Here is a 14158-nt window from a genome sequence, read left to right as displayed (position 1 = left end):
TTTTATTTTGTTCAGTCTACACATCGCCATAGTGACAGATCAGTCTCCTGTACAGCCAGGCACATTTAGAATAAGCATAAGCATACACTTTCTCTCCGTTGAAGACAGACCAATTTAGATGAAGGGAAAAGACTGTGAATGAATTAAAAGTCTGACAGCCCAAGCTGGTTTGGCCTAGTGGATGGAGCGTCTGCCTGCGGACTGAAGGGTCCCGGGTTCGATTCTGGTCAAGGGCATGTACCTTGGCTGCGGGCACAAGCCCCAGTGGGGGGTGTGCAGGAGGCAGCTGATCGATGTTTCTCTCTCATCGATGTTTCTAACTCTCTATCCCTCTCCCTTCCTCTCTGTAAAAAATCAATAAAATGTATTTTAAAAAAATAAAAGTCTGATAAATAGGGTGTGTTTTTTTAAAGTTTTATTATTTTAAATGTTTAAGAACTGGTATTACTTGCCCATCTCCACTCCCACCCCCAAAGGTATTTCCTATCTGGCCTGTTTCAATGCAAGGAAAAATCTCATCCTCAGCTTGGGTCTTCCAAAATAGAAATTTGAATCAATGAAATCTCATTGGAAACTTTTCAGATACCATTATAGTGACCTGAGTAAAGAGTTCCATTCACCTTCTGAAGCAATAGCTTGGGCACGAGGCCAACCTCGCCTACAGCGTGCATGCAGTTCCTTCTGTCCACTAGCGGAACTCACGGCTGCCCTTGGAGAACTTGAGCTGACCCTGCTCCTCATTCCGTCCCACAAAGATGCTGCTGATGCTGACACAGACCTGGAGTTGCTGAAGATTCGGAAATTTCTACTTTTGAGGGCAGATATTCACAGAAGTACAGGCTACCCCGTATTTAACAAGTCTATTGCGATCCATGTTTTCTAATGAAGTCTTTGAGAAGCTTCTCTTAGCTCTTGCTAGAAGAACGTCCCTACTTTCTTCTTCCTACTTTACTATTCCTGCAGCCACACCTGCCCCACCCTTCCTCGAGTCCTTTTCGAGGGGCAGCTTTAGTTGAAACTAAGAAAAACAGACAGCTCAGAGCCTCCCTCTTGCACAGGACTCTTTTGGGCCTGAGAGGAGCCCCAGTAACCTGTTCACCTGGTCATTTTGTCTTTTCCTTAAAGAGGATCCCTCAAGTTACACAGCATCCTGCCAGCACTGGGCCCTCCCCTGCCACTTCCCTCACTCCTAGTGCCCACACAGTGGGCAGAGGTGACCCTGTGGGCACCTCTGGCATATAAATCAGCCACATGCTAAGGAAAGAATTTGAGATCTTTTTTTTTGCCTCAATAGATTGACTTGTTATGATGACCAGATTAGAACATGTGGCCTTAAAAAAAAAGAAGAAGAAGATGTTTATTCTCATTGGGGAAATTATTCATATGGAAAGTTCTACAATATTAACTACACATTTGCTAAGTCAACTTTAATAAAAAGAACCAAGTTACATTAAATAAGACCTCTCCCAGACATCTGGGAATAGTGATACAGCATAAGGCATCATAACAACACCCCTGAGAACAGTGGTTCTCGATCAGCAGTGATTTTGCTCCTCAGGGGGCAATAACTGGACACAGTTTGGGTTGACACAACTCAGGGAGGGGGCATGCGGGTGCTCCTGGCCTCTAGTGGGTAGAGGTTGGGGATGCTGCAGAACATTCTACAATGCACAGGACAGCTCCCCGCAACAAAGCATATCCAGCCCTCAGCATCCATACAGTCCATATTGAGAATCCCTGCCTTAAATTAATGGGCGCATGTAGGTAAAACTGCTAGAATTCTGGCTGGAAAACGATTAAAGAGTAGAAGCCCAAGTTAACAGGTAGCTCATGCAGAGCTGCTATCTCACATCAACCCTCCATCATGTTCAAAAGCAATGCCAGCTCCACACTTTCATGGGTCATGGGACCGCAAGGACCTTGCCAAGAGCGGCTCCATGAGGAGGCGGTAGCATAATTTCAGGAGCACCAGGAAAGGCACTTCGCCTCCCAATTACCTCCTACACCCACTTGCCCATGCTTAAAATCCTCTCCTGGTGAATGAAGCCTTTCGCTCCATAATGAGGCCCAAACTGCAAAGACACCCCTCACCCCAGCCCCCCAGCTCCCCCACCCCGGGAAAGACAACAGTGACCTACATTCATATTCAAGAGGAAGTGACTGATAACAGACTGTTCTCCCCGTGAGTTTTCATATAGTGAACAGCTCTGAACAGCTGCAGTGGAGAGGAAGAGAGGACAGGCCCCGATGAGGCAGGGAAAGGGTGAAGAAATGGGCCACACAGGGTTCTGAAACAAATGTCCCTACTCCACAGACTGCACCTGAGCCTGCAGACAAGGAAGGATGGGGGAACGAGTCACATTCTTGTCCTTCAAGGAGGTTAAAATCTCGTTCCACTCAGGTGAAAACACACACAGCCCAAGGATGCTCGAAAGAATGGTAGGGATGCAGTTCTACCATTGCAGCTGGAACAGGAGATGAGGGTCCTTGCCAGCTGTGGGGATCACAGTGAACCCCAAACTGTGCTGGATGAAGCCCCCACCTGACACCTAAAAAAGCCATGGACACAGTAAGATGCTCAGGCAGGGCCTCTTTGTTGGATGAATGGCAACTGTCCCGGATGAAGCGCTCTACAGATGGTCCTCCTTCGCCTCTGCTTATACCACTCCCTCGATGGGAGGTAGGCTGAATCCTAGTGCATCTTGTAAGACAAGTTCATGTTTTCTCTGCACATGCCTGGTTTGGGCCTCTGTTATTTTTTTCTCCCTCTTTTTATAAGTAAAGGGCCTCTCAGTCATTCATCTAGTGTCTGCCTTATTTCCTCTGTCTCTTTCATAAGGAGCCAACTGCCAGAAAAGATGTGGGGAGGGGGCGGTTTTTAAGTTCATAACAAAAAGTAGTATGTAGTTTTCAAAGAATTTAAATGGGAGATCAGAAATAAGTTTGGAAGAAAAAGATCATTGTACCAAGAAGCTAGGATAAAGCATTTACCAGGAATTGTTGGAGGCCAAGGTAAAAAAATAAACACACTAGACATGTAGAATGTTCTCAATCTCTGATGAAAGGAAAGCCACAATTCCATGAGGACAGAAATGTTTTTTCTGACATTAAATTCTAATAGGAATTTGCCCCTGATTTTTTTTAAAAAATATTTTTATTGATTTCAGAGAGGAAGGGAGAGGGAAAAAGATAGAAACATTAATGAGAGAGAATTATTGATCAGCTGCCTCCTGCACACCCCCTACTGGGCAACCCAGGCATGTGCCCAGATGGGGAATTGAACCATGACCTCCTGGTTCATAGGTCAAAGTTCAACTGCTGAGCCACACTGGCTCGGCTGCCCCTGATTTTTCATGTAAGCTGTGCAGTCTGTTAGGTCCTTTAGGAAAAAGACCATGTCTTAGACCAGCAGTTCTCAACCTGTGGGTCTCGACCCCTTTGGGGGTTGAACGACCCTTTCACAGGGGTCACCTAAGACCATCGGAAAACACACATATAATTACATATTGTTTTTGTGATTCATCACTATGCTTTAATTATGTTCAATTTGTAACAATGAAAATACATCCTGCATATCATATATTTACATTACGATTCATAACAGTAGCAAAATTAGTTATGAAGTAGCAACGAAAATAATTTTATGGTTGGGGGTCACCACAACATGAGGAACTGTATTAAAGGGTCGTGGCATTAGGAAGCTTGAGAACCACTGCCTTAGACTATATGCCCCTGATAACAGCGTGTATGTCCTATATAATAAAAACCTAACATGCAAATCGACCGAACAGCAGAACGACTGACGGAATGACCATTGGAATGACCGGTCGCTATGATGTGCACTGACCACCAGGGGGCAGACACTCAATGCAGGAGCTGCCCCCTGGTGGTCAGTGCACTGCCACAGGGGGAGCACCACTCAGCCAGAAGTTGGGCTCATGGCTGGCAAGCGCAGCGGCAGTGGCAGGAGCCTCTCCCCCCTCTGCTGCAGGTGGGCAGTAAGAAGCAAGGGTTACCAGACTGAGAGTCCCGGACTGCGAGAGGGATGTCTGACTGCCTCTTAGGCCCAGGGTGATCGAGCCTAAGCCAGCAGGTGGACATCCCCCAAGGGGTCCCGGACTGCAAGAGGGCGCAGGCTGGGCTGAGGGATACCCCCACCCAGTGCATGAATTTCATGCACCGGACCTCCAATAACATTATAAGTACTCAAGTATTTGCCAATAGACTAAGGACCCACGGTTCTCTTGCCAATCTGGATATTCCAGTATGTTTCAACATCACAAGATTATCAGAGTAATAGAGTCATCAAATTTCCTAGCAGGAAGAACCCTCAGACCATTTCATTTTGCCTCTAGGTCCCCAGTCATTTCAACAATGTGATTTTTAAAATACTTTTTCCCCAGCTGCTGCCACCAGTTTGCAGCTGGGGTCCTTCCGCCTCCGCCTCCTGAGTTAGTTGATTGTCCTGTGTCTTTCTGTCCCCACCAGATGCTCCACCCCTTTGAGTGGCAGAGCTTTGCCTTATTAACCTCGATTCCCCGTGACACTAGCACAGTGCTTTGCACAAAGGATCTACCTTCTTTTTTTCAATGGAAGGAAACTGAATTGGAAAGGGTAGGCCTTTCCTTATTCTGCCCTGCTCCCTCTGACAAACTCAGCTATATAGAAGCTCTTCCTACACCACATAAGCAGCCCAAAAGGTTAAAATGCAACCACTAAAGGGATTGAAGACCCTAGGGGCCAGAAATGTATTCTCTCACCCTTGTCTCCAGTCTCCTCTCTCTCCCCACCCTCCCCAAAGTACACTGGGCAACTCTTCAGAAAACAAAACAAAAGCCTCTACTCAGTAGGTGCTCAGTAAACATCTATTAACCTAATAGAAGCTATCCTGAACATAGTAAGTACTCGAAATATCTTTTAAGTTGAGAAGTTTGTAACACATCTACTTCGCACATAGTAGATGCTCCATCAGTATCTTTTAAATTAAGATGCCCTGCACACAGTAGGCCCTCTGTAAATGCCTGTTAAATAGAACTGTAGCAGCCACTCGCTCCTTAGAGAGCGGGGCGGGGGTGACAGTAAGCACATCCCAGGCGCATCCATGAATGGAAATGCGCGTCTGGAGCTGGCGCTTTCGAGAGTCCTGGAGAGGCGCGTGACAGGGCGCCGCGGCGGTGGACACCCGGCTCCCCGCGAGCCACGCACCCTCGGAGCCCCGCAGCGATTTCCTATCGGGATCCATCCCCCACCCGGGAGGGGAGCGGTCACCGCCTCCCATCGTCACTTCGGGGCGCACCTGGGGTTCCCGCCACGGCCCGCCCCCCCCCCCCCCCCGGGGCAGCCCCCTCCCTGGCTTCTCCCGGATTCCGGAGAGTTGCGGGCGGAACAAAAGCCAAAGCCAGCCGGGCTTCCGAAGGCTTTTCCGCTGGAGAGCCGCGGGCAGAGGCCGGGGAAGCCAGCCGGGACCCCGCGGGGATGTCAAACCCCGTCCTCGGCGGCCGGCCCCTCGCCCTCCCCGCAGGCTCCGCTCAGAATGGCCCAGCCCGGGACGACGGCGGCTCCCTCCTCCCCACGCCTGCGGCCCCGCCCTGGGCCCCCGAGGGGCAGAGTTGGGGAGTCCCTCGGGTGGGGTTTGGGAGGCGCTGCATTAACCCTTTCACGAGACCGGAGGAGGTTGGAGAGGACGGGGCGGACCCCACCACCAAGACCCAAATCCGAACTCGCAGGGCGAACTGCCTCTCGGCGGCCCCCAAACGCACCGAACTGCTCCCAGGGCGGGGTCCCCTCGCTGCATCTCGTCCCCACCTTCTCCTCCACTAAGCTGTCGCCCCAGGAGCCCAGCGGCCACCTTCCCATCCCGGGGACCACACGGGGTGACGCGCGGTGCGCAGGGCGAGGGGTCCCCGAGGCGGCCGGCGCCCCCGGGGACACGCACCGCTGGGGAATCGCTGCGGTCGGTGTTTGCCTGCTTTTCGCTGGGGTTGTCGGTGTGTTTTTCAGGGAGAGGCGAGGGTGGCAGACAGCGGGAGGTCTCGCTTCTCGCTTCCTCCCGGGCTTCTCCGGAGCCGGTAGAACTCCAGAGGCGGCCGGGGAGGCAGAGAGCGGAGGGAGCCACTTACCACGCGGAGCCCCGGAGCGCGGCGGCCGGCGAGCGAGCGGCGCCTTTGTCTGCGGTCCCAGCCCCGGCGCGCGGCGAGCTCCCCGGCACCCGGGCACCCGGACAGCCCGGCTCACCGCTCCCGCTCCGGCGCTGCTCGGGCTCCAGCCCCGCCCGCGCCCGGTCCCCAGCCCCTGCCCCCCTCTCCCCACCGCTCCCGCCGCGATCGCTGCCACCGGCTCCGCCCCGAGCCGGCCCCGCCCCTGGCCCGCCGGGCCCCACCTGCTGCGGCGGCGGCGGCAGGCGAGGGGTGCCCGGGGCGAGGGGTGCTCGGCCCTGGGCAGCCGCTTTCCCATGCGCTCCGCTCCCCCTTCCCACAGCCTCTGGGCTGCTCGGCTTCGCGTTCCCGGGCGGAGCTGCGCGGGGTGGACGGGCCTTCCCCGACCCGGCCCCTCGGATCAGCCTCACCTGCGCGGCCGGCGCCCGCGTTTTCCGGGAGCTCCTGCCCCGGTAGCCTGGCCTTCCCGCGGGGCGCACGATCTCAGGGACCTCTGCCGCCTCAGAGGCCCCGCTGCCTCTCGCGCCCCGGGAAGGAGAGCCCCTCCGCTCAGCCCCGGAGGGAGGGGGCGGGAAGCGGGGTCCTCCTCGCCGCGTGAAACCCGCCTCCCCGCGCTCGGTCAGCACTGCGCTGCTGCAGTGGCCGGGCGGGGGCTCGCGGGGACCAGGAGCTGGCGGGGACAAGGGGACAAGGTTGCGGGTTGGGAACCTAGCCCGTGCCCGGCGCGCGGGGGGAGGGGCGGGGAGCGGGGAGACCTGGGGGGGCCTGAGGCAGAACCGGGCGGAGGGTCGAGGGGGTGCAGAGTGCACGAGCCCGGGCTGGGAGTCTGCCTATTTGCACGGCCGGGATACAACTAGCAGCTGGGAACCAACAAAACTAGCAGAGGGGAACCGACACTTTGGAAGCAGAAGCCCCTGCCACTGGTCACACCTGGTATTTGGGTGGTGCCTTCCACAGATCCACAGTGGTCCACGCCAATTCGGTGCGTGCACCCCAGCGGAATGGTGGAGGAGCCAATTCTCCAGGCGGAGAAAAGGGTGATCACCTAAATATTGTATGATGAGGTCATTAGTGGCTTCAGCTGCCCATGAGCCCTGCTTTCTCCCCACTCCCAGAACATTCCCAGAGAGAACCTCACTTTGACCCTTCATAGGATCTGCTCGGTACTATGTTGCTTTTTCTGCTTCATCCCCCACCGCCAACACTACCACCTTCAGAGCCCAGTTCAATAGGTGCGTACTGGGTGCTCAATAACTGTCGGAAAAAATTAACCTGTGAGTCCTATTACTGTGCAAATTATAACGTGGGCAAAAACATAAACATTTTAAATTGTGGGATCACATGCATCAAGTAGGTAGGACAATGATGGCCTCTGCAGGGCAATAAATGTTAGCTGTACTTATTATGTAGGTAGTGGGTTATAAAGCATATTATGTAGGTAGTGGGTTATAAAGCATATTATGTAGGTAGTGGGTTATAAAGCATATTACGTAGGTAGTGGGTTATAAAGCATATTATGTAGTTGGGTTATAAAGCATATTATATAGGTAGTGGGTTATAAAGCATATTATGTAGGTAGTGGTTTATAAAGCATATTACGTAGGTAGTGAGTTATAGAGCATATTATGTAGGTAGTGGGTTATAAAGCATATTATGTAGGTAGTGGGTTAAAGGTTACATGCTAAGTTAGAGACAGTTATCTGAACCTTCCTAAGGAGAACAGGTAGGGATAAGGAGAGAGTGGGTAAAAAGTAAATGTGTGTACATCCATGGCTAAGGCGTTCCCATGTGTCTTCCCCAAAGAGAACACTTTAACGTTTCCCGTCTTGAATTTTCACTGTAAATAAGTACTATCAATTCAGTGAGTGTGCATCAGTGTGAACTGTTCTGTGTTGATTTATTCATTTTTACAACAACTTTTCTAGGAAGGAAGAATGAGAGGTCCCCAGGGTGCTCATTTTATCCACACAAAAAGCCAGGAAGTCAAATGTCACATTGAGCCCACTGGGGTGAGGGCCTGGAGGCAGGAAAGCTGCAGTCTCCCTCCCGGGTGTTTTAAATCAGCGTCTTGGGTCCGTGGAGCTGCTCTTGGGAACAATGCACTTTCCACGTGCGATAATTTATCTCTTCCACTTGGCACCTGGGAAAATGTAATTTTCGCCACGAGATGAGCATGAGTGAATGGCTCATGCATAGTGAATGGCCATCCTCTCCACTGTGGGACGAGGGTGTAAAAATGCATTTTAATATCGGAGTCCGTGACAGCACAAGGCCAGGACAATGAACAGGCACCCTCCGGCACATGCATGTCACATGCAGAGGGTCTCCTGTGGATGTTCTTATCAGGAAACAAATAGGTTCTTTCTTATTTTTATCCCCAGGGAAGATTCCTAGAGAAACAGCTGGCCAAGGTAGTGGTCAGTCAGCAGAAAACAACCACACAGAGCCCAGAGGTGGGAAGGTCACTAAGTCATTTTAGGACCTCTGTTTTTCTGGGGGTTGGGGTGGGGGTCGGGGGAAGTGTACCAGCATTTCCCCACTTCCACAACCTGCACCTTGGTGGCTAGGCCAGCTGTGCCAACATCTGTGGTGATTGTGGAGGACGCAGGGTAGGGAGTTGCTGCATTGAGCAGGAAAATAGCATGCCTGCCTTGCTTAGGGTATTTATATGTAATTTTTTAATATGTTGTTGAGCCCGGGCGGTGTGGCTCAATGGTTGAGCATCCACCCATGAACCAGGAGGTCACCGGTTGATTCCCGGTCAGGGCACAGGCCCAGATTGTGGGCTCAATCCCAAGTAGGGGCCATGCAGGAGGCAGCTAATCCATGATGTTTCTCTCTCATAGATGTTTCTATCTCTCTATCCCTCTCACTTCCTCTCTCTCTCTCAAAAAAAAAAAAAAAAAATTGACATATTTGTGTCTCCCAAAAAATCATGTTGAAACCTAACTCCCAATTTGATGGTATTTGGAGGGTGCGCCTTCAGGAGGTGATTACATCATTAGGTGGCGCCCTCAGGAAGATAATTAGTACCTTACCACAGTTCACCCTTGAAGATAGTGGTCTAAGAACCAGGAAGCCGGCTTTCAACACACATCAACTCTACCAGCACCTTGATCTTGTACTTCCTAGCTTCCAGAACTGTGAGAAATAAATGTTTGCTTAAGCCACCCAGTCTACAGTAGCAGCCAGAACAGACTAAGACAACTGTGCTGGCCAAATTCACCTTTTATGACACCCATTGTTGACTTGGGCCTAGGTAGAAGAGTGAAGGCAATTTAGATTTATTGGTTTCCCCACCCCACCTCTTCTACTCCAAGGCAACTTGACATCAGGGCCAATGACTTTGAATGTGGCCTCTCTCCCAGGGGTAAGGACTGGACATATTTAAGGAACCAACTGGCTTCTAGAAGATGAAGGCACCACAGCAGGGGCATATAAATAACCCAGATGTCCTCCTCCCTCTCTTGGGTTGTTCTGTTTGGGGAGAGCTCGCTCGCTCGCTCGCGCTCTCTCTCTCTCTCCTCCCTCCCTAACCCCTTATTGTCTATCTGTCTATCTATCTATCTATCTATCTACCTATCTATCTAATTCTCTCACCAACACCCTTTTTCTTTCTCTTCTCTCTCTTTTCATATGTGCAGTCTGTCTGTCTAGGAAGATAGGACAGGCCTGGGGCTATTCTCACAGCCTGACACCTAAGGTCTAGAAATGAGAGGTAACTCCCTTTTCACTTTCACCCCAGGTGGCTCTGGGAATGCCTTTTCTCACTAGCAGGGAGATGAGATCTAAAACACAGGCATGGATTTGGAAGGAAGCAATAGGCTCTCTGGGTTTCTTGGTTTTAGCTATGGGCCAGTGACTCCAAACCTACACGTTCACTGGAATCGCCTAGGAAATCTTTAACTGCACTGAGAAAAGGGGGCGGTAATTGATAATGACCGTCTTACCAACGTCCGCCCCATTTATCATATCCTGCCTTCCCCCTCTAATGGAGATAACACGGGCCCTGTTCTGTTGGAAGTCACCTGCACTTGTGTGCAAGATCCTATGCCCCATCACTTCTTCAAGAATCTCACTCTAAATGCTCTCCTTTCTCTTTGCTCATCACTTTCCCCTTATTACTGGGTCATAAGCAGCAACTTTCAAATATGGTTTAATGTCTTTCATCTTTAAAAAACAAACAAACAAAAAAAGAAGAAGCTCTTTTGACTCCATTCCTCTCCAGCTTTTCTCCCAACTACAAACCTGCAAAACGAAACGCTCCTCTTCTCACTGTCTCCACTTCCTCCCCTCCATTCTCTCTTTAACCCACTTTCCATTCTAGTCTTCTCTCCATGGAAACTGCTCTCGTTAAGGTCATCAGTAGCCTCCATGTCCTTAAATCTAATGACCAGCTCTCAGGCTTTATTTAACTTGACCTACCCAGCATTTGACATAGTTAATCACTCTTGTCTTCTTGAAATATTATTTGAATTTGGCCCCCAGGACACTTCTGGTTTTTATTCAACCTTACTGGCTCCCCAGAGAACAATAAATGCTAGCTACTTAAAACAGCATGGCAAACAGCATACAAAATGGAAACGTAGTAAAGCCATTTTCCACCAAATTTAGAAACAAGACAGAGATGCTTGCTATCATTCACTATTATTAACATTCTTTTAGAGGCTAAAATAAAGCAATAAGACATGAAAATGAAATAGGAGAGACAAACCTTCAAAATGGAGATACAAAAAACATCTTTAAAGATGCCATAATTGTATAATTGAAAATGGTAAGACTCTAGGGTTTTGGTTTTTTTCATTTAAAAAAATACTAAGATTAGCCTGGCCATTGTAGTTCAGTGGTTGAGCATTGACCTATGAACCAGGAGGTCAAGGTTCAATTTCGGGTCAGGGCACATGCCCAGCTCACAGGCTCAATCCCCAGTAGGGGGCGTGCAGGAGGCAGCCAATCAATGATTCTCTCTCATCATTGATGTTTCTCTCTCTCCCTCTCCCTTCCTCTCTGAAATAAATAAAAACATATATTTTTAAAATTCCTACCACCTAGTGATGTCATAGCCATCATAAGGTCATAAAGCAATACATGTCTGTGGTGATGCTGGTGTTAACAAGCCTACTGTGCTGCCAATCATATAACAGTATAGCACATAAGCTTATGTATAGTACATAATACTTGATCATGATAATAAACAACTATATTACAGATTTATGTACTTGCTGTACTAGACCTCTTATCATTGTTTTAGAGTGCACTCTTACAAAAAACAAGTTTGCTGTAAAACAGTGTGTGTTACATCAGCAGCAACCTCTACGTCTCATGTTTACTGCATCTCTTGATGGCATCAGTTTCTCTTGCCCTTAATTTAATTGTTTTGTACAGTAACATGCTGTACAGGAGCAATAGGCTGCAATGCCATATAGCCAAGTTGTGTGGTAGGCTATACCATCCAGGTTTATGTACGTGTACTCTGTGATGTTCACACAACAGAGTCACCTAACGATTCATTTCTCAGAACATATCCCTGTCACTAAAGCAGTGCATGGCTGCACATGCTTACAGAAATCATTGATTTTCCTTGTATGAAAGGTCTCTCTGACAGACCTAATCTCATTTTGCGGGGGGCGGGGGGGGGGGGGGAGGCGAGAAAGGCTTCATGGGGAAGCAAAAATTAAGTTGTACGTGGAACAGCAGAAGAGTGGCTGGAGCAGAGTGAACAGTGTGAGAAAATGCCAAGGGAAAGGTGAAAATGTCACAGGCTGGAGGGCAGGGTGGGCGGAAGAGCGATGGGCCAGAGAGAGAGAGAGAGAGGGCTTTGTGGCCCATGGCAAGAATTTCAGCGTTAATTCTAAGCGTCATGGGAAGCCCTTTCAGCATTTTAAACAGGGAAGAGTTGAGCCCCTACTGTGTAAATTACTTTATCTGAAAGGTCTGCAAAAATTGTAACCGTGCAGCAAGGCAGCATTTCCCACAATCCCTTGTCCCTAGCATCGTTCAGTGATTCTGGCCATCAATACCCCCCTTTTTCTGCGACCCTTTAAGTGCTTTCTGTCTTGGAGGTTTCATTAAAATTCTGCAGCACTTTCTCTTTTTTGTTTTTATTTGTTTAATTGATTTTTTAGAAAGAGAGAGCAAGAGAAACATCAATTTGATGTTCCACTTACTAGTATTTATGCATTCATTGGTTGCTTCTTGTACATGCCCTGGCTGGAGATTGAACCCGCAACCTTGGCGTATGGGGAGGACGCTCTAACCAGCTGAGCTACCCAGCCGGGGTCAATTCTGCAGCCCTTTCAAGGCAAGTCAGTCCGGGTACATATTAGGTATCCAGAGTGGTTTGGGCAGATTTTGACTCTCACTGGATTCCCACAAACAAAGCCAACCTCTCAGCCTGCTAAGTTCCCAGAAGTTTCTTGGCTGGCTTGGACCATCCCAGCATTCTCTTCTTTCAACCTGTAACAAGACCTAACTGAAACCCTAACTACATGTTCCCTGCTCTGTCCTCACCTCACCCAGTCGTGTGCTTTTCAAACTATAGCTCAGAACCCATTATGGGCTGTGAAATCAATTTAGCAGAGCTTGTAAGCATTTTTTAAACACTTGAATAACTCAGAAAATATCCAAGTTAGTTGTATGTGATGAGAGTATTACTTGATGACTTTTTATTACAGATATATATGCACATTTCTGTGAGGATTAGGATGTGTGTGTGTGCATGCACCACAGATTACACCATCAAATGATTTCTTAATAATGGGTCATAATAAAAAAATAAGTTTGAGCTTCACTATTCCACTCCCTCCTATCTCTTGCTGTGTAGAAACTTGAACTTACTAAGATCTGACTCTTCTGCCTTAACTCATTAATTTCTCCAAGTCATCTTTATTCATCTCCTGACATGGTAGAATACCCTCACGTACAAAAAACCCACTGTTACGAGAATATATTTGAATTCCTCTCCTAATCTCAGAGCTTGCCTTGAGTTTTTCTCCTCATCCGGGCTTATACTTATAAAAGTGACCTATGGTTTGATGAGTAGCTCACACCCATAAGTACGGTCAGAGCCGAGGGGAGTCTACACCAAGATAAACCACAGTCGCCTATTGATCATTTTCAATTAAAACCACTTAAGTGGAAGAAATAGAAGCATGAATATAGACAGTTCTTTTGAGAAGGTTTGCCTGTGTGTGAATCAAAAGCTTTCAAATATTGCTGAGCTTTGACCTAGATTTCTCACTTCTGGAGATCTACCCAAAGGAAATAGTAATTAGAGATACTGACAAAGATTTAGGCACAGGATGATAATTGCAACTTTATCTCTAATAGAGAAATGTTGCCAACAATATAACCAATTGGGAAATTATTAAATAAGTTATGGCATGTCTTCATGATGGGATATTGTTCCAGCCAATAAACATGATATTTTGAAAGAATTTTTTCATGGCATGGAATAATATTCATAATGAACCAAGTAAAATATAACAAGCTATAAAAATATGATTTATAAATGTGTTATGTGCACCCTAGCTGGTTTGGCTCAGTGGATAGAGCGTTGGCCTGCGGACTGAAGGGTCCCAGGTTCGATTCTGGTCAAGGGCACATGCCCAGGTTGCGGGCTCAATCCCCAGTAGAGAGCATGCAGGAGGCAGCCAATCAATGATTCTCTCTCATCCTTGATGTTTCTGTCTTTCTCTCTCCTTCTCCCTTCCTCTCTGAAATCAATAAACATATATTTTTTTAGAAATTGTTATGTGTAATATATTATTTATATACAAACAGAAAGGCGGGAAAGAAAATCATAAAAACATCAAAAGTTACAGGAGAACCTCTGTTTCATAATCAGGAAACTTTATTTTTTAAAAACAATGACATTAGCTATGGAGACGAAATAGAGTAGTGACTGTGGGGTTAGCACTAGAAGGACAGACACCTGAAGAACTCTTAGGTGTTTTTAATTTTTTAAAAATGATGTCTATACAGCCCATTGTGTTTCCCTCTTG

General features: G+C 48.3%; 1 protein-coding gene across 3 annotated transcripts in view; it reads right to left on the bottom strand.

Moving 5' to 3' along the window:
• The window catches only part of MAPK4 (mitogen-activated protein kinase 4), a 125424-nt gene extending 118775 nt beyond the window's left edge, over positions 1 to 6649 (bottom strand). The window contains exon 1 of one of the 3 annotated variants that reach the window (XM_070421160.1): positions 6566 to 6649. The gene's annotated coding sequence lies outside the window, so the exon portion shown is untranslated. Of the gene's footprint in view, positions 1 to 6119; positions 6235 to 6379; positions 6414 to 6565 lie in introns of those variants that run through there. The other 2 variants (XM_070421161.1, XM_070421159.1) reach the window with 2 other exon arrangements.
• Positions 6650 to 14158: the final 7509 nt, after the last annotated feature.

Source organism: Myotis yumanensis, unplaced genomic scaffold, assembly GCF_028538775.1.
Source record: "Myotis yumanensis isolate MYYU_CA2020_CCGP unplaced genomic scaffold, mMyoYum1.0.hap1 SCAF_7, whole genome shotgun sequence".
In the NCBI taxonomy this organism is placed as follows: Eukaryota; Metazoa; Chordata; class Mammalia; order Chiroptera; family Vespertilionidae; genus Myotis; species Myotis yumanensis.
This window is presented reverse-complemented; position numbering and strand designations above follow the sequence as displayed.